This window comes from Prinia subflava, chromosome 3, assembly GCF_021018805.1.
Source record: "Prinia subflava isolate CZ2003 ecotype Zambia chromosome 3, Cam_Psub_1.2, whole genome shotgun sequence".
Taxonomy (NCBI): domain Eukaryota; kingdom Metazoa; phylum Chordata; class Aves; order Passeriformes; family Cisticolidae; genus Prinia; species Prinia subflava.
In genome coordinates, this window is record NC_086249.1 from 8,655,938 (window position 1) to 8,677,099 (window position 21,162).

General features: G+C 37.6%; 1 long non-coding RNA gene across 2 annotated transcripts; it reads right to left on the reverse strand.

The window, feature by feature from the left end:
- Positions 1–5,520: 5,520 nt before the first annotated feature.
- Positions 5,521–20,679, reverse strand: LOC134548808 (uncharacterized). 2 transcript variants are annotated; one of them, XR_010079901.1, is made up of 3 exons: positions 19,886–20,679; positions 14,464–14,567; positions 5,521–13,698 (listed from the first exon to the last, which is right to left on the reverse strand). It is a non-coding gene; the product is annotated as an uncharacterized LOC134548808 (long non-coding RNA). The 2 variants fall into 2 exon arrangements; XR_010079902.1 differs by lacking the exon at positions 19,886–20,679 and adding an exon at positions 16,307–17,117.
- Between the last annotated feature and the right edge of the window lie 483 nt (positions 20,680–21,162).

Consider the following 21,162-nt stretch of genomic DNA (forward strand, 5'->3'; position numbering starts at 1 on the left):
TAATCTAAATAAGAGCTTTAAATTTTTGAACCTGAAATAATTACTGGGTGAATAAAGAGATGTATCAATCAATACTAGAATGAGATAAAAAGCTAAAATAAATATCCAAAATATCTCAAACATGAAAATAGAAAAGGAATAAATATAGATTATGAGCCTTGCTACAGTAAAACAGGTATTTTTATTTCCTTTTTATGGAAATTGGTTGGATTTTATATACTAGTATGTAATACTAACTTTCCACAGATGTGCTTTCCTGAAGGTAAAAATTCTTGGTTTGAAAGTGATGTTTGATTACCTGCTGTGCATTGCAAATATGAGTTTATTCAATCAACCTGCCACTCAACTTCTTCCACTGTAAATAAATTCACTGAAAAAAACTGAAGTCAAAAAGCAACACTGAAGAGGGAATTCTGTTCTTAAGATACAGATAAAGATTCTGTTCTGAAGATAATCATTCCTGTCTCTCATTCCCTCTCGTGTTCCTAGCAGTTCATGCAAAATGGCCTGGAAAGCAGAAGTCAGGGAGCAGTGAAGTAAAATGAGGGCAGAGGGGCACAAGGGCACGCTCAAAATGGAGAAGACACAGCGAGTTAAGTGAATGACCATCTCATCCTAGGAATTTTCATGTTCGTGCAGTTCTTCAAAGCTGGTTCAAGCAGAAAACAGTTAAATGGAGCATAACCAGAAATGAACTAATCAGTTGTTTTGTACTTATTACTGCTCAGGTCAGCGTAACCTTTCCATATTTTGATACATTTTTAATCTCACTTTTCAAGCAAAAATAATTTTGCTCTTGTGACACAAATTTCACCCTCCTGAAACACTTTCTTTTAAAACAAAATGTTACACATTTTGGAGGAAAAAAAACCCCAAGGCTGTAACTAGAACTAAACAGATAGAAAGAGGTATTTTACACAAACATTTATATTTATCTGGTTGTATAAATTACATTTTTTGAACTTTGAGACTGCCAATGTGCACATCCCATCAGCACATGTGTCATCACCAAGAATGTATTACAGATATGTTTAAAGGAGAGTTTAAAATGCATAGTCATGAAAGTTACATTTTAAATTACTGATCAGTAGTGCTTGTGCATAAAATTTTTTCAGTAAGGGTTGGGACCAAGTGACCTACAGAGATTTCCTCCAAACCAAAATGTTCTATGATCCTATTAAAATAAATTTTTATGAATTATTTTTATCCAATCACTATGGAGATTCGTCTCACGTGACTCATTTTAAGTCAAAATGGCTTAGCAAATTGTGTAAGCTACTCACAAGCACACCATGAGCAAAGAATTTTTCAAAACAAGTTTTCTTTCTGACCTACGCATGCAATGAAATTACTGGTGGGAAATTGTAAGAAACCATAACCAGGACAAAGAAAAACACCAGAATCAACCAATCAAACAAACAAACAAAAACCAAACAAAAAACCTCCCAATCCCAAAAGATAAATCACCAGCAACCAGTTTATACGACACAGCATGTGAATAAATCACAGAGCCAAATTTTTCTGGTTTTCTTGAAAAGATTTCTGCATTTCTGTAAATGTCAAATCATTTAGCTTCATTATTTACACATTTTGCTGATTTATGGAAAGTTATGTTCAAAATAATAAACTTTGCTGGAAGAGATTAATTATTTTCAGCTTTTGAACAGTTTGTCTAGTGTCCACTTATTTAAAGTTGTCTCAGTGAAACAGGTAAGTGTTTCTCTCAGTACTTATTTGCAATATGAAGTCAAGCTCTAATGATAGAAGCCCATTATTCTTCCAGACTTTTCCCTCGTACTTGCATCATGTGTTTCATCATGATTAAAGTTATAAAGCAGGCTGTGCACAGGAAAAGGTGGGCATTGCGTGGGAATAAGTAGGAGCTTATACAGCATCTTGCATAATCTGTTTGCAATGCAGCTATCTTCTTTTATCACCTCAGTTTGTTAAGTATAAAGAAAAATAATAGATCAGAAAAGAAAAGACCTTGAAAGACACAGTGGGCACAATATGTGTTAAATAAGACTTTCATGTGTATAGTTAAAGCTGCTGGCTCAAACCTGCCATGAGTCATGTTCCATTATAGCAATGAAGTGTCAGCCAACAAAGTTTGAAATACAACCCAGATTTCTCCTCCTTCAAACAGACTGTAACCTAATGAAATTAAGATCTATGTAGAGAAGCTGGGTCAAAGGCATGGAATGACAGAACCACGATCTGAGCCCCCACTCTGAACAGCTGAGGAGGATGTGAGGCCCAGCTGTTGGGATCCTCCTGGACCCAAGGGACAAAGGGGTCCATCACAAAACTGAGGCTGGACTCTCAGTTCAGGAGCCTTTGCACTTGAATTCTCCTTGGTGCATGGAAACTGTTGCCCTTTACAGAGCAGTCAGGGCTGGATTTTAGGCAGAGTCCTTCCCATTTGAAAATATTCCACTTAAATGCTAAATCCCCAACACTAGTTCAATTGAATGTGCCCCATGACCTTTGTCAATATATGAGTACTTATCTACATGTATCAAAGTGCACCTTGAATCAGGCCTCAATGAAGGGCAGGAAAAAATGATAATAATGTGATGAGGTGGGAAGTTAGCCAATGGGAGGAGTTCACAGAGAGGATGGAAAGTCAGCATTCCATGTCAAAATAAAACATGAGGTGCAAGGGGTCTCCGAAGGTATGATCTCCATTTTTAAAATCTGAAAACACACTCTCCTGTGTATATTCTTGAATGAAACACTTCATCCCCATAAGATAAGAGAGAATATTGGTGATGAGGATCCATCTACAAATTGAAATTTCTTCTCTTTTCAAAATCTTTTTATTTACAGCTGCTTTTGCAGTTTAGATTTCTTTACTGAATCCTTTCAAAATACTGAACTTTAGATTAGCCCTAGGAAGACAGGAAAAAACCCAGTTTTCTTTATCTTTTGGCTACTCTATTATTTTTTCAACAAAAAATTAATTATTATTAGCTTTCTTTCTATATCAGAGCTTTTAATATTTTTATCACTGTTTAGTTCATTCTCACTCATATTTAAAAGTTATCAGACGTTTTCTTTAGCTATAAATATTTTTCGTTAACAAGCATAAATTCTAAATCAGAATTTATGATTGTGTCTTGAAGAGAGTATTTCTGGGTTAACAGGCAGTACTTGCTTGTTTTTTTCTTGCTTGCTTTATTGATTTCCTGCTTTCTCTCTCTCATTCTCTTTCTTTCTGTTTCTCTCTTTTTAATTTGAGGAATGTTGGATTACAGAAACGCTTCCTTTAATAATTCTCTTTGTTAGCCCAAAATGAAACACAGCAATTGAGATGCATTTGGATCTTTTTTTTCTCTGTTTAGACTGCCATAACACTGTATAATGTGGTTAAAGAAAGTGGTTAAGTGCAAGCTTCCTAGCACCCTTCCATTACCTACATTGACCATACATTAAGGACAGTGTACATCAAGCACAATCACACTCCTTGGCCAAATTTTCTTGCAAATATGAGGAGAAAACACATGAAACTCAACAAGGGTTTGTTTCCAAACCACAGAGGTAAGTTTAAAACAGAACCTTTGAGGCTGGTACCCTTTGGTGTAGTATTGGTTTTAGCTAAGTTCAACTCCAGTAATTTGAAGTGTATTCCTCTAGATTTACCTACTGTGACAAGGAGACACTTTGTTGGCAGATCTTTCTCAGAAGACAAGCATTTTTTTGTAGAATTTATATATTATTTATACTGCAGTAGTCCCTGGAGATCCAGTAATGGATGGGGAACTGGTTGCACCCAGCAGGAGAGGACAACGTGCAGTCATCCCATGGAACAGAACAGTGAGCCTTTTCACCCAAAACTGTAAGCAAAGCAGAGATCCTATTACATGCTTTCCCAAGGGACAATAATGAATAAACATGGCCAACACAGTCAATTCCATGGCTGAGAGATGAGGAGAAGCCAAGGCCATATTTTCAAAATAATGGTGTACATTCTGCTGAAGAACATACTGAAAGGTGACCTGTGTAGCTTTTCATACTGAGAATTCTCTACAATAGCCTCAAAAGGGAATCTTGCACAGGCACTGTTGGGAGTTTTGCAGGTTGCATTGGTTTCACTGAGAAATTTCTGGTGGACTTCCCAGAAGAAGGGGCTTTCCCATTCAGTTCAACAGATGAGATGGGAAAGAGCTTTTGTGTTGAGCACATAAAAAACCTTAAATAATAAATCAAAGAGAGACCTTTAGAGAGCTGGCAAATTCCTGTACAGCCACAGTTGTCAAGCAAGGTAATTAATTTTTCAGGAAGGAATAAAAAATTACTTTTGAATGCTCAGAGAATTAAAAACATGGTGAAGGAAAGAGATGACATCTACATGTTCAAACGCACATGTGAGATACAACCCTGTAGAATCATAGACTTTCTTGAATTGAAATGGGGCCATAAGAATCATCCAGCCCAGCTCCCTGCTCCTTGCAGGGCTGCCTGTCACTAAGCAGGATGTCACACAGATGCTGATGCTGTTACCACTTCCCTGGAGAGCCTGTTCCAGTGACCAACTGCCCTCAGTGAAGAACTTTTTCCCGATGTCTAATCTGAAGTTCCCCTGATGCATCTTCATTCCACTTCCTCGTATCCTATTGCTGGTCACTGGAGAGAGGAGAACATTCCAAGTCCTTCAGAGATCCAGTGCAGAGGATTGCGTGCCCAACATAATTCCCAGTAGATTTAGGTAGGCTGGTGGAATTTTTAAGGAATCAAATATATCTACTCAGGCGTTCTAGTTGTTATTGCTTAGAAGACCTGCAGTTGTCTGACATATGGAAACTCACATGTGCCCTTGCCCCACATTTTTGTAGTCAACTCCTTTCTTCAGTCTTTAATTTCTGGATTCCTTGCAGTCTGTTCCACTAACAGTTACTAAAGATGAACCATTACTTTTACTTGTTAATCATCTTTGGTTGTTTTTTTTTGTTGTAGCTAACAACAACACACTATGCGAGATGTCAAATATTATCATACTTTGTCAGACCTATAAATACATTTATCACATTTTCCTTTCAAGTCCTGCAGGAGGAAAATGAGGGGTCTTCTCTTTATCTCCATTCTTTTATTTATGGAAGTCTGTCTCTTGTTTCCACTACAATTCTGTAACAATGAACAGAGAAATGCTCTGACTACATCAGGTTCACCACTTACTAGAGCAGACTAGAATATAGACTTTATGACATTGGCAGTTTTGACTGAATAAAAATGGTTTATCTAAAAGCTTTCTGATTTAATATGTGTTGGATTTGTGGGGTTTTTTTGGGAGGTGTTTGTTTGGTTGGTTTTGGTTTTTTCTTGGTATTTTTTGTGTATTTGGATTTTTTTAGTTAAAAGCTGTGTAAAGAAAATATTAATTTGAAAACTTTAACATAGACCTGCAAGTGTCTCATTATACCTCTTGGTAGCTCCAGTTCTGAAATATGAAGACTCTTTTTCCTCTGTGGGATAAATTCCCTAGCTGAATTGTATCCCCTATGGTAAATCTTCCTTTTAAACTCTTGCTAAGGTGCTCTAGTGTATGATGAAAGGTCCAATCTGCAGCACATCCAGGGAGATGCTGGAAGTTTATTGGGAATTTAAGCAACCTTTTTGGTTTTGCAAGTAGTTATAGATATTTGATGTAGATGTTTTTCTAAAATTATTTCAAGCACCCACATGGGTACTTTATTCCCAAGCAGTTTTCTGAATTTACCTGTGGCAGACCCCCAGTGATTTCACAGAATAATGAATAACTTCTACAAAGGTGCTTGAGTTAGAAAAGTAAAATTCACAGAATAGTTAATTTTTGGAGAGCCCTCTGGGAATAATCCACTCCAAGGCAGGGTCACCAGGAACAGGTGACACAGGAATGTGTCCAAGTGGGTTTGGAGTGTCTCCAGAGGGACAGACTCCACACCCTCCCTGGGCAGCTGTTCCAGTGCTCTGCCACCCTCAGTATGAAGTTCTTCATGTTGAGTTCTTCATGAAACTTCTTGTGTTTTAGTTTATGGCTGTTGCTCCTTGTCCTGTACAGTGGGCTGCTCTGAAAAGAGTCTGGCACCATCCTGTTGGCACCCACCTTGGAGATATTTGTGTGCAATAATGTCAGCCTTCTCTTCTCCAGACTAACCAGGCTATGAGACTTTCCTCATAAGAGATGTTCCAGACCTATCATCACCTTTATAGCCTCTGCTGGGCCCTCTCCAGTAGCTTCCTGGCTTCCTAGTCCCATTTTGAAACATCCTCAGGTTATTTTTATAACATGAAGACTGATTTTTTTTTTAAAAAAAAACCACCCTCATACTTTGAAGGATACCTTTTTCAGTTGCTTTTAAAACAAATTCTGATTTATTCTTTAGCAATCTTCTTCAACCTGGGGCTATCTTCCTCTTCGATTGTATTTTCTGCTTAGAGACATTCAACAGTGAGATGTCTCATTTTAAAGATGGATTGGGATAAACATTCCCAGATTTTTAGAAGTCCTAGATGTCCACAAGTCTTTCTCACTAGTTTGTACTCCCTTGAAACACGTCTTATTACTCAGAGCTGCATCTACTACCTTGATTAACCTTGTTTGACTAGATTTGTCCACTTTTTTCTTTTTCTAGTATTGATCAATGCATAACCTCTGTTTCATTTGTCTATAGATATCTTAAGAACACACAGAGAATGCTATATAAGCAGGAAGAGAGGAAATACACATTTAATCCTGAATTAAATCCCTTGCTGAAATGTTATCAAGAAAATCAATATTAGGCAAGATCCTCACCTGGTGCAGATTTGTGTAGCTCTGTGAAAGTGAATGAGCTCTGAAAATGTATCCCCACAGAGAGTCTGGTACAATATGTTTTATACAAAGGAGAAACATGGATCTGTTCAGACTGAGCCGCTGTAATGTAATTTTATCATAAATTTTGTATCCATGGCATGTTCCAGTTTGTATCCTAAATCATATTTTGTATCCTCGGCTTCTTAAACGGGTTGAGGCAATCTCATCACAGCCCCTCTTACTCTCAATAAAATCCTGCAACATCATCTTTCTGGCAGAACTGCAGGAGATGAATAAAAGGTAATGAAAATGTGAGAGGCTGCCTCAGCTCAGAGCCTTGTTAAGCTTGCTCCTTTCTTGATCTCAAGTGCGTTTGGTCTTTTCCTCTTGTCTTTGGGATGATTCTCCCACTTCCACCTCTCTGCTCAAATTGCTTTAGGTGGTTCCCAGAAGGGAACAGCAGAGCCACAAGGAGTGAGTGCTTGATCTTGGTATTCAATGGCTTACAGTGGAGTGGGTACTTATTATGAAGGGATCAGGCCTCTCGAGTGGAAGAAGATGAAGCTGCTGCCCTCTCAAGTGAAAAATCAAGTGTACAGATCAAAATGGTCTATTAATACAGGCATTTGTGGCTCTATTTTTTTACAATTACAGAATCTCCCATTCATAATTTACGTTAGATCCACAAAGCCCTACACTTTTTACCTCAGGCATCATACCAAGAGGACTAGAAAATGAGAAAATAATAGTTTTTTGCATGGTACCTTCTATTTGGATGTGACTGTGAATCCCATTATCTCCTAAAAAGCTTTCTTTGTCATAATTTATTAAAGAACAACATTTATGTTGCAATTCGCAATGAGTTTGTAGGGCTTTTTTTTTTTTTTTTTTTTAAATTTGGTATGCTCTATTGCTGAATGTTCTATCTATGTGGGAAATTTTGATACAACTGAGACATTGAAGACTGCTTTCATATATCTAATCACTTTAATTTCTTCCTTGCAAATTTACACACATTTGTATTGCTGTAGAGATGCAGGGCTCATGCATACTTATACCACAAAATAAAGTAGTCTGGTTTAGAGGGAAGTCAATTGTCACAACCTCATGATTTATAGACCGAGGCATGATTTTAAATGTAATTATTAAGTACTTGGGTGTTTGGCACTTTGGAGGAAAGGAATCTTTGATAAACTGAAACTTGAGCACATTTAATTATACCATGGCTTATCAGTTGTGTTTGCCATTTCACACTGAGCCTTTGTTACCACTATTCCAGACAGTCATACTTTACTCCACACGTTGCCATTTAACTGCTTTATAATTTTCTGATTTATTTTGCCACAAACTGCAGTGTCAGCACAGACCTGAGTGAGCACTTAGTGTCATAATGCATTTTAAAAGTATGGGGTTTTTAGTAGCACACTGCAATTTTTTGTTCAGACTGGAGTGATGCAAACCATGATCCTGAACAGGATGAAATATATCACTGTCCTGTGGCCTACAGTTTGAAACAGGGTTTGATTTTATGATAAACACATTTCTGCCATTACAAATAGAATAAAACCAGATTTACAATGCCATGGCATTTTATTAGGAAAATGTGAAAACAACAGTTTTACAATGCTCAGTTTGTGGTCTAGTGCATTCCTCAGTGTTATTACAACTCAGAGTACACATTCTCATTCTCTGGGCCAATGTTATTAAAAACACAACCAGGAACACTTTTCAAATGCTGCCAGCATCCCTTTAACAGTATTTCATCAATAGGTGTGCTGGTAGTAATTTTTTTTTTTTTTTTTTTTTTTTTGGACTACCAGTCTCTTTGTATTACAGTTTTACCTCCCAGCAGGCTCAGCTCCTCAAGAGCAGCTCCATCAGTCCAAGGTCAAGGATCTACAGTGTTTCTGCAGCTGCAGTTTTGGCAAAGCAACTTCACTGCCCCGTGGCCTTCCCTGAGCAGTGGCTGAAAGACAGGACTGTCAGTTGGAAGGAGACTTAAAAACCACCTCATTCCAACCCCCTGCCATGGGCACAGACACCTTCCACCAGACCAGGATGCTCAGAGCACCATCCAACCTGGCCTTGGACACTTCCAGGGATGAGGCATCCACAATTTTTCTGGGCAGCCTGTGCCAGGGCCTTACCATTTTCACAGGGAAGAATTTTTCCCAGTCTCTAATCTAACTCTACCTGTTTCCAGTTTGAAGCCATTACCCCTTGTCTTGTCACCACATCCTCTCATAAAAAAGTCCCTCTACCTCTTTTTGTAGGGTCAAAATCACACTCTTAAACCAAAGCCCTGTACTGGAGCCTGGTCCAAAGTTTGGCCCTTGGCACTTCTGGAAACGGAGCCACTGGGATGTCTAAACAGACCTTAGGATCCCAACTTCTCATATCCAAGGAAGGTAACTAAGGTGTTTGGCACTTTGGAGTGCCTGGCACTCTGACTTTTCTTAACTGGAGAGGTCTTGGGTCAAATGCTGCTGACTTTGGAAAGTTCTAAATTTTGAGGTCTTAAATCAGAGTTTCCAATGGTGGAATAAGTCACTACCTGCACTTTATACAACAAATTAAAGTGAGTTGTGACAGCACTTACATGATATTTTTTACTTACTAGGTCCTTTGGCTTCATTTTATAGTTCCTTGGGCAGCTATACAGCTACACAAACCCAAAAGGTAATAGATATCCTAAGGAACAAAAAATAATCCCCTGCTCTTAGAGGGCTGTTTGAATTGCCTGTGGTTTTTGAAATCTAATACTAAGGATCCAGAGAGCTACCATAACTGGTTTTTGGGGTTTTTTTTACATACCTTGGAATCACATCAGTAAGGATAACATCTACAAGCCACCCCTTTGCGTCTCTAATGACAAAGTGATATATGTGTCACTCACATGGGCTTATGATAAAGACAGTCACCCTGCTACTGACAATTGTACTGTATTAGCTGTACTGATTTAATGCTAATGAACTGCCCAAATAAAAAAGTTAGCAAATATACCACCATTTGCCAAAAATGCCCAGCCTTCATTTAGTTGGCTTGTTTTAATGGCAGACTGAGGCACCTATACAGAATTCTGAAGCCGCAGTCAGTCTGCAGCACTTGTTAGAGCCCCCAAAGCCTACAGGGTAAAAGAAACTAACAACTCAGACTGAGCACAAGGATTTATAATGCATTCAGTACAGCTCACACTCACTGGGCCACCTATGTGACTTGAGTATTTTCCAGATATATTAGTACAAAATGCTCCAGGCATCCGTTCAGACCCCAGAAGCCTGTAGAAACTCTTGGATCTTTTGCCAGATCCCAGAAACCTGTAGTTACCCTGGCTGTTTTGTTTTGGTGCATGGATTGATTCTTATCCTTTCTACATTGTTTTCCCTGCCTCTAAAAGAAGTGTATTAATATTCAGAGGAAAAGGGAAGACAAACAAAGAAGAAGAATTTATCTCTTACTGGCTTCTGGTGGATCCATCAGTTTGATTCCTTTCAGTTGTGTCTCTCACTTTCCACTCTTTTAAGGAATTTAATAATTCGTACTTTTTCCATGTGGTCGATGTCAATTTAGGCAGCCCAGTGCCCAAAAAAGGCTTAGCCAAAAGGAAAGGGGGTGTCGTCTAACCAGATGGCAAAAAAATTTATCAATTCTAGAGCACTGAAATCCTAATTCACACCTGAAGGCCGAGGTGCCATCCACAGAGGCCTGGACAAGGACTCTGTATGGGGAAGTCAAAGGATGAGAACCTAAAGCTGAGGCTAAAGAAAAAGATGAGAGGGAGAGATGCAGATTTGCTAAGAAATGTTGCTGCAATAGACTGGAAACTGAGGACATGGTTATGATCACAGCACTATTCATATCTCACAGCCTTAAGCCACTGAGGCAGAGCAAAGGGGGCCCACACCATGTCAAATGGTTGAATTAGAAATAAGAGAAATGGTTGCAAGAGTAAAATCAATAAGTTACGCTAGTTGATTTCCAATTTTATATGGTCTAACTTAGGTTTTCGTCATTAAATCAAAATAATTTGTAATTTTCCTGGATGCAACTGCAACACAACCAATCAGATCTATGTTTTGTAGTATTTTCCCTTCTCCAGAACCTTCAACAAAGATCCATAGTTTTGCCAATTTCATCTCTCTGGGCAGTTTTTTTTTCATATACATTCAAGCCAAAGAAAGGAAAAAACCAAGCTTCCTTTTACCCCATAGAGAGGACAAACGGGAGGAATTTTACTTTCTTTTCTCAGGAACTAGTTGTGAAAATTTAAAAACTTCAGTGATAAAATAGAAATATCTTTTAAGGAGCTAAGTGGCCAGTAGGACAACATTATTTGAACCTCTGGGAATGTACTAATATTGTCTATTATGAAAAACAGAAGAAGAATCTTAAGACAGTAACTAAAATAGATCTTACACACCAGCAATGAGGACCACAGAAATGTTCTGACAATCTGACCCAAGGCATACAAAGATAACTTATAAGTCCTTTGGTTCTAAAAGCTGTAATTTAAGAATTTTTCTCAGACCAATCAAAATGTCATATTTATCAGCCAATCATCAGCTGCAGCCAAACTGAAAGTAACATAACCTGTAATTGTAGCTTTGAAAGATTAATTTAGACACTGTGCACACAGTCTGGGAATGAACTTGTGCTGTAGCAGGTCATTTGTGGTTTAGGAAGGTTCATCTAGAGGTCACTGAATACAGGTAACATGAATAATTTACATTTTTTATAGGTAGAGGGAGAAATAGCTTATGCTATATTTAAACTCAATGCTAAACAAAGGGGTCTTTGAAAATTAAATTGGATTTATTACATGTGGCATAAATTTTAAAGCTAAATTGCTCTCCACATACAAGGGCATAAATTTGATTGAATTCCTAAAGGCACTTCCAGTCTCTGCTACCTAATTCTAAGCCAGTTATTTTTTGTAGTTACAATTCAGCTAATCAGATTTGATATGTGACTCCACTTGTAAACATTTCCTGAAAAAATTAGTGATAGATACAGTACAAACAGAATCAGCTGCACAGGGGAAATGCTAGATCTCTGCTAATATAATTTAAAAATAATTTGTAGCATATTTGGTTGTGTTAAGGCAAAGGGCCCCAAATGCTCTCTCAAATATTCAAGTGCAGCTTCCATTGACTTCACTGGGAATGGTGCTTGTACATCTGAAGTCAGGGCTGAGCTATAAGCATTTGTGTAAGATAAGGCAATCCAAAACCAGCAGGGGTTAAAAAAAAAAATTATGTGATCAATTACGTGAGAAAAATAATTTTAAGGACTTCAAATGTTAGGTAAAACTATGCTTCCTTGCATAAGAAACCAGAGATAATGAAACTGAGGTGAAAACACTACTGTTTTTCTTTGAATAGAACAAATACTGTGACTCCTTGTCATTCACAACTCCCTTAAAATAGTATATACACTAGGATTTAGATCCCAGGATAATTTCCTTCCACATCACCCACATATCTTCAGAAGATAATTACACTCCCATCATCTGTTTTAAAGTGCTGGGAGCTACATATTCCATAGCTTGGTGCTTTTATGAGTCTTTTTCAAAATCTGGGGAGAGAGGAGTGCAGGATAACTCAGAATAACTGATAAGGAGAATATATAAAGATTATAGTTGGCTACATACTGTTATGGCATTGGAAATGGTAATTCACTGACTCTATTTAGCTACAGGAGATGAAAAAGGTGATGCCAACCTATGTAAATCCATAAGAAAAAGTCATCTTGCCTGTTGTCACAGAGGTTAATGGAAGAGGCAAACATTAAGGAAACCTATGGAATTGTTACTCCAATAGAGTAGCAGATTTAGCTGAGGAATCACCGAGTCCAAGTGATCAAAGTGAATATACTGCAGCCCAGATAATCATAACACGATTGCAAATACTCCAGGGACATTTTATTCCTGTCCATAATTGTGTAATTATACACAATTAGTGAGGTTTATCCTTTCAGTTTCTCAGTAAAATTTCATAAAGTGCCCCATAAAAATAGGATCTGCTCTGGGTCTTTATGATCTATGGAAATCTTCTGTATCATAATAACAAGCAGCAATTGAAACTGCCTCCATCTTTGGCTTGGTTAGTCAAGTACTTTGTCAAACCACAGATGCTCTTCTTTCACCTGTTCCTCACTTTGACACATCTCTCAATGGCTGTGTCAGTGATTCCTCTCTTCAGACTGACAGCTGTGAAATGCTGCTTATGTTTCTAGCATCTCTCCCTCTTTGTAAATTTTACAGCGTAAATCTTCAGGAAGTTTGTCAATCTTAACTGAGCCAATGTTTTATAGCATAGTTTCAACTGCCAGACCTGGATTTTTTTCTCTGGAGACAAATCCCAACCTCCTTTATTCTTACGCTACTCTTGCCTTTTCTGTTAAAACTGGTGAGGGTGCAAGAGATTTAAATTACTGTAAAAACTGACCTAGCATTTCTGAATAAACACACATAAAAAGCTGTGATTAGCAGTTCTCATTAAGGATTCTCAACACTTTTTTCCTGTTTATAAAGCAATGTATATGTGCTTAATACTGTAATTAAACAAAAGGCAAGGACATTGCCCAAAAACTCTTTTAGTCAGGGTTCTGAGCCTGCAGCTGTATCCTTACAAAAACACTGATGAAAGGAAAGGTAACAGTGAGAAACAAAAGGAAAGCCCAGTATATGGAAAGCATTGTCTCTGTGGATTGCAAGGCATAGTTCATAAATCAGGTAACTGAGGTTTCCCTTCTCAATGAGCTTTGCTGGTGATCACCACATGGCAAAGTTTTCAAGTGTTACACGAGACAGAACTGAGTGCGTTCTCCACCCAAATGTCATCATTCAAGTGTTATTTCTTTGCATTTTGCTGAGAAGTGGCATGTCACTGCTTCTCTTCTGCTTGGCTCCTCTCTTTCAGTGCAGTCTTTTACATTAGGAAAAAAAAGGAAAAAACATAAATGAAAGAATTTTTTTAAAAAGCCCTGTAAGCATTAGAAACTGTCCACTTCATAGAATCATATAATAGACAGGTTGAAAGGGACTTTAAAAATCATCTAGTTCCAACACCCCTACTGTGGACAGGACATCTTCCACTAGAAAACTTGATTAAACCATATGCAGAAAATAAGGCTCTGTCTTTCTACATTTCTCTCCATTAAAAGCAAAAAACTCACATTTTTATAATTCAGTAATGAATTAGCTACACATGGAATTACATGATTCACTGTGAATTTTTATATGAATGTTGCAGAAATTCAATTTGTTATTACTTTTTACACATAAGAACTCCAAAATCAAACATATTTTTAGTTTAAAATTGGGTTATCTTTTCACAGCTTCTTACACATATGAAAATGCCTTTCATATGAGAGTTGCCATGGATGGCTGCTGAAAAAGAAACTAGAGGACAGATTCATTAATAGTTACCACATTTATGTGATCTGGGATGAATGAAAAACCTCAATTAAAGTGTAAGTCATGTCCATTCTCTACAGTGGCTAAATTGGTTACTGAGTCTTGAACCCAGCTGGATTAATTTTTGGAACATGCAAAAGATCTCTGGACAAACTGATGTCTGACAAAACTTGAGCCATCCTTCAAGGTCTCTGAATGTGTCACCTGAGAGTGCAGCACATTGTAAAATAGAAAAGAAACAAATTATTGCTGTATTAACATGGTTTCTTCTTACCTCTCATGGCCTGACAAAGACTGGCTGAAGACCATGAACAAATAATTGGGGAGGAAGCATTTTAAATCCAGGTAGAAAGGTTTTATTCATAGTTTTAATGTCTCCTGCAACAGAAAATTAAAGTCACTTGAAATATGAAATCATGAAATGTAAAATATTAAATGGCATTTTGAATTATAACCTTTATTTCTGACAACAGCGAAGAATATTTTGCAAGCAAAATGCCAACCTGTCTTTCAGGATATATTATAGATGTCTTAACAACCTCCTTCAGCAGGAAGGAGGAAAGTTGACTGAACTAATCAGAAATATTCATTGCTGTAATTCCAATTTGATGCTAGTCCCTTCCAGATGAAATGATACAACATCAGAAATGGGCAGGAAAAGAACCAGAATATCAAACAAAGTCAATTAACTGGCAAAGCAATGAAAAGAACTGCAGAAACAATCTTGTAAAAAATAGTAAAAAAAGAAAAGTTCTAAACCTTGGTGTGCTACCTAAGGTCAGTGATGACCAAGAGGAAAGACAGTGTGCTCTGGTCATCTACAAATAATTGAAGACTAGAAAACCAGCAAAAAAAAAGTGTGCTGGTTATGATGACTCAGTTGCATGTCAGTAAAGTTGATGGATTAAAACTCACTGAAGGACCATGTAGCAAAATTTCCTAACAATGTGATCTATTCTAGTGTAGAAATATCTCCCAAGAGAAGTGGTGGAAACCTGTTGTTTGAGCCATATGCAGTTGGGCTTGGACAAGACAGTGGAGAATGCACTCTGAGGAATAATGTTGCACTGGCAGGGGTTTGAACAATGGGCTAAATGATTTTACAAGGTTTTTCCAGTACTTCTTGATGTTTTTGGCAAGAGCGTTATGAAAACAAAAGAGAAAAAGTTATTCATGGACCTATCTCTTTGCAAAATTTCCTTGAAAAATCCCCTAGAATTTTTTTTCTGCATCAATATTGTCAGTTTTAACAACATTTTTATATGCCCCAATTAAAATTTTGCTTTCTCTTCTCAAGACTATCTTTCTGATTTGAAATAAAATTTTTATTCTAAGTAGTAAATTCCTCATCAGTGTGTTATAACAAGCCTGCTACATAAACCAAAACCAAGGAAGACTCTTAGCATAAATTCTTACATCTGCAAATGAATTATTGTAGTACTCCATACCAAGAATTTTTAATAGCATGTAAGTAGAAGTAAACTGCACCTTTCCTTTGAGTCTCTTTATACATCTTTTAAGAAAAGTAGTTCTGCTAGAAGGAAATCTCCATCAAAATTAGTTCATGTATCCCTCAGATGGTTCTGTCTTGAACCTGCTAAAAATTTGAAATAAAAGGAGTTTTGTGTAGACCTGTCAGTGGCTGCATCTTACTTGGCCTCAGTCTGGGAAAAGGCAAGACTGCAGAGGCCACTGCTTGTCTTGTCCTAATCCTGTCACCTCCTGTTCCACTCCCCGGGAATGTGGCTTTTGTGAACTAAGGCAGAGAATGGGTGGGAACTGCCTGTAACTGGAAGAATTCCTTGCCTGTGAGAACTGTGGGGAGCAGAGAGCTGGCCCACCCAGGACCTGCTCTGTGAGCTGGCCTTCACACACAGATTTCTTATGGCTCCCCTATGAATCCTCTGAAACCATTTCCTCCCCGTTCACCCTCACCTCCTGCCCTGAAATAATTTATAAAAAGCAAATTCTAGAAACATTATAATGTTGGCCCCAAAGGATTAATTCTCGTGGTTTTAAAAGACCAAAGGCCCCATCACAATCATTTTCAAAAAACTTGAACATATTCTGTCACAGAGACAGGTCAGATTTGTGTCCTACTTTCTTACTTAATAGACCTGAGGGTGGTGGTTTCTCACAGAGACAACATCTGCTGCAGTGACCATGAGATGCCAGAGTTTTGGATCCTGTGAGGAGAGACAATGGCAAAAAATTGTTATTGCAAACCCAGACCTCAGGAGGCCAGGCACTGGGGCTGACTGCAGTGTGCTGTGGGATATGGAGAGAAGAAAAGTATCTGCTAAATGTTTTTCTTTTAACAGAAAACCTCTACAGAATGTGACAGAGGAACTGTTGACTCTATCAAAATGCCTCATGGGTAGAGAAAATACAAAAAAGCTGAATCAGATTCTGCTCTTCTTCCATCTTTTTCATGCTCTCAAAAGCTTTGGGACAACATTCATTTAGATTTAAGTTTTGTGAGGGTAGTCTAAGTAATTAGTTAAGACACAATATCCAGAAATCTCTTGCAAAGTTTGGTTTCAGATATAGTTTTTCTGGCTTAAGTCAATGCCTCACCTCCCTGCTCAGTTTAAGTGATTTTTCCATCCTTTAAATAATATTCTTTAGCTATTCAGCAAAGAGGAAATCTCAGTTTCAAAACTTCAGCCATCTTTTAATCTGAATGTTTGTAGATACTGAATTACCTTTGGCAACTGTTTGTTTTTTTTTTTTTTACAAATGAAGAAATGAGATTTTCATGGCTAAATATCATAAAGTTTTGACCTTTTCATAGTATTAATTGACTATCAGATCAACCACAAATTATTTGTCTTTTATTCAGTTCCTAAATCAAAGATATTTGCACCAAACACCCCAAGGTCACAGGAAACCCAAGCTAACTTTGTTCTGCACTTTAGTTTCTTTTCTTTATCCACATTAGCTCTCTGAAAACAAAAAACACAGTATGGCAAGCTAAGCATATTTTAAAGCCTGCCTTAACCTTCCAGACAAAGAACTGTCATGCGGCACAACAACGTTATATAACAAAGTTTTGGAGGAGCAGAGAATATTTGGGTTTACAGTGCTAAGATATTTTTGGCCTATTCAGACATCTACAGTTTTTTGAAAAATATTGATTTCTTTTTTGTACTTTTGAAAACCACGTTCACAGATTGGTATGCATTTTGGAAGGACTCAAAAACCCAGATGGAATGGAACAATGGAAAAAAAATCACCTGGCACGGTTGCCTTGAAGTCAAAGAAGACACATTTTCCACCTGTTGAGAGTATGACCCGATATTCACAAATACAAGTTATGCAAATGTTAATTCTCAGATGCAAATAGGTTTAGATGAACATATGATTTTGCCAGAAAAATGGCAATATAAACATACATCCATATTAAAGTATAAAGCGCTAGAAGAAAAGACTTTTTTTGAGACAATGGAGAAGGAAGAAGGAAAATCTCAGAACACAAACACACTTAATAAGGCAATTTCCTAATATAATGGTCAGATTTATTTTTCCTATGAAATTATCCTCTAGTTTCTGGCTGACTTAATTTTTCCTAGTGGAGAGCTTTTCCTTCATCACTGCTTTCTTTTGGAGCTGATTTGAAGTTCACTAATTTGAAAAACAAACTCTCACTTGACAATTCATAAATATTCCCTCAGAGTTATTTCTAGTTCAATATGTGCTGAACACTGCAATGTTTATCAGATGTTAAAACTGATAAAAAAGTGATGATTAAAGCAATGATGGCATCGCACACACAGAATGTGCTTTTTGAATGAATAAGGATACTGTGCATTCACCTAAACGCATATGGGTGTGTGTAAATTACTTTATTTAGTATCCCATGTGCAGTTTAGAACACAGTGTTCAGCTTAACCTATTTCTGAGGCTGTCAGTCAACAGCTCCCAGTTTGAACACAGTGCACCTAAATTCTGTGGAAGGATATTTAAAAGAAACCATTCCCTCTGACAGGCTGGCTGCTTTTTGTGTCGCTGCCACTATCCTGAGAGGTGCTTTATTTGAAGCGTGAAAAAGAGGAAGGAAAAACCCCCTCCAAACATTTTGATTTACAGCAAGGAAATAGACTGCCATGTTAGAGTCTCTGATAGCTCTGTGGAAGGCACACGGCTGGGGATATGAAGAGGCTCATTTGTTTATGGCACAAGCCCAAAAAAAAAAAGGGAGGGTCCAGAATAGATTGGAGTATTTCATGACTCTGTCTTGTGCACACTTTTTCTCTGCACAAAACCTTAAATGATGCACTTAAAAACCACGAGACAAGAAATATTGGAGATCAAAGCGTAATGCTTTGACACACCAGTGAATTAGCTTCTTATCTGCACAAATGGCTGCACCAGTTTCAGCAAGGAATGTAAATTCCAGCGAGGCAGCAGCAGGATCCTATGGCTCGGCAAGGTAGCACAGCTACAGATGAAAATGCTGAGGAAGTTCAAAGCCACCTGAGGAAGGGTTTCTTAGCAACAGACCGGATCATGAACCAAAGGAAGAGAATGTGATATAGCTATTTTTAATGTTACAAACCAAACTGAGATATTAAGGCCCTTAAAACCTGCAATTTTGCTATGTAACCAGCTTAAATGAAATGTTTTATTATATTTAAAGATTTTACTGTGTCTGTCTTGTAATCATCTTCAGCATGCAGATGTCTAAGCAAGGACAAATCTCAAGAGTAACTAATGTGCTACAAATAAATCATTTCAGTCTATTGATTAGTCTTCTCAGAAGAAGCTGCAGGGGAGAGAATTCAAATCACTGGCAGTTCTAAGAGTCCAAATAAACCCTGGTTCATAAGGGAGAAATCTCTTAGCAACTTATCCAGGGAAAACCTCTGAACTGTACAGGTTTGGCTTGTAATGCTGTGAGACAAAGGGCCAAAGGGGCAATTCATTTTCACTGGTGACAACCCAAAACCAGAACAGTTCTGCAGTAACTTTTCTAGCATTGGGAAATTAGTGCAAGCTGCCAGTGTGTGTGTGTGTATGTGTATGTGTGCTGAATTAATCTGGTCCTGAAGCATTCAGGGAATGTTTATATTATCCATTCCACTAGTTAATCTGAGGGGGTAAGAAATAAAAATGAATAAAAAAGATGTGGATGGAGCACAGTGAATGCCTGTTTGCTGAGATCACCGGAATTAAAGGGACTGAAAATAACAGATTGAAAAGCAGGTTAAAAATACCCAAAAAACTTTTTTCTTTTTTTCTTTTCTCTTTTTTTTTTTTTTTTTTAAGAGTAGATATTTTAATGCAAATTGTTCTGTAAAACACAAAAAGCTTTTTAAAATGAACTTTTCTGTTTCAGGTTTTATGTGATTATTTTTTTCCAGCAGTGTTCTTTTTCATTGCTTCTGAAGTATCTTCTCTTTCTGAAAACTGAGGAGAAGCCTTCAAAGTTGTTTTTTTTTTTTCTCAGTGATCTCTAGGTCACAGTTTCTTTGGCTCAGCCCTCAAGGCTTCCTGCCCCTGAACCATGGTATTGCACTGACCCAGGCTGCTGTCACTGTGAGTTTGTTGGACCACAGAAAGATGGGGAATGAACTGCAGAGTTCCATAGCCCTGATAGCTCTGCTTTCCTCCAAGGAGGAGCCCATTCCCTGAGTAAGAGAAAGTAAAGTTGGAGCAAAATAAGAGTTGCTTAGGGAGTCCTGAGTGCCACTGACCTCTCATGTCAGACCCCTGGGATAATGAGTGAAGGCAGCCCCAGGCCTCCAGCAGCCACTTCTCCAGGACACTGAGCTGGTTTTTGGCTCCAAACGCAGCTTCTTCAGCATCTGGGAAAGTACAGGAGGACCTTAATGACAGGATCACAAATGTCCTTTCTCTCTAACTGTCCAAACCAAAATCCTGGCTAAACCAACCTACATTTTTGCTTATTAAAATCCATTCTAGATCCAGTTTCTATAATTCAGGCCATCTCTCATTAATCTAAAAATAATTCTGGCATGGATACAGCGAGGCAATTAATGCTCCTGTTCAAAATTAACATTCGGTGATATTACTAAGGAATATGGGTCAAAGGGGATTGAAATGGCAGCATATTTGCTTTAAAATTTTGTTTTCTGTCACCATTGGGATCACAAAATTTTGTTCCTCATTAAAAAAAAGTATCTATTAGTTTAACAAAACTTTTTTGTGCCCACATAGAACTTTCAAGTTTTTATCTTGCTGCCTTCTGGTAGTAATTGCATGGACAATTTCACATTCTTGAGGTCCAAATTTGTCAGAGCCAATACACAAAAGTGGAAGGTGATGTTGAAAGCTCACAGAGTTTGCAGCTGCTGCAGTGATTTTGACATCAGAGAAATATCAAACATCAAAAAAGCAAACGTTTTCAGAAAAGTACTGTTTTAATAAATCTGCGTGATAACAGGCAGAAACATTAGTGACAGAAAGTTATCCCAGAAACCAAATCTACATGTGTGCAATAGTGGAAAATTCCATATAAAAAAGAGCATTGCATAGCATACAAAATTTCAAAGCTCAATCAATATAATTTATTGGTGATTTTTGTACATTTGTTGTCTGAAAAGAGACACACTTAAAGTTCCAATGGAGGCTTCCAATGGAGTTTCCAAAGGAAAAAGGCCTTTACTAAAAAGAGAGGAAAAAATTCCCTAAGAAAGATTTGAACTTTTAACAGTAAATAAGATTTTTGTTAAAGTGTGAGATCTAATTCACACCCAGGTTATGTTCAAAAGAACAAACTGATTTGTAGGGACTTGCAAAAGTAAAACAAATTCTTATAAAGGGAAAACCAAGAGAAGAAGAAGATTTGAAGGATTTTCTTCCTTTCTCACAGGAAACTACCCTGGTAATCTCTTTCTTCTTCACTTTTCCTGAAAAGAACAAGCAGAAAGCATTCTTTCCTCTCAGACTTCCTCTGAGCAGTTTCTCTCAATCAAATGTCTCTGCAGATTTGTTTTTGAAGGTAAACAAT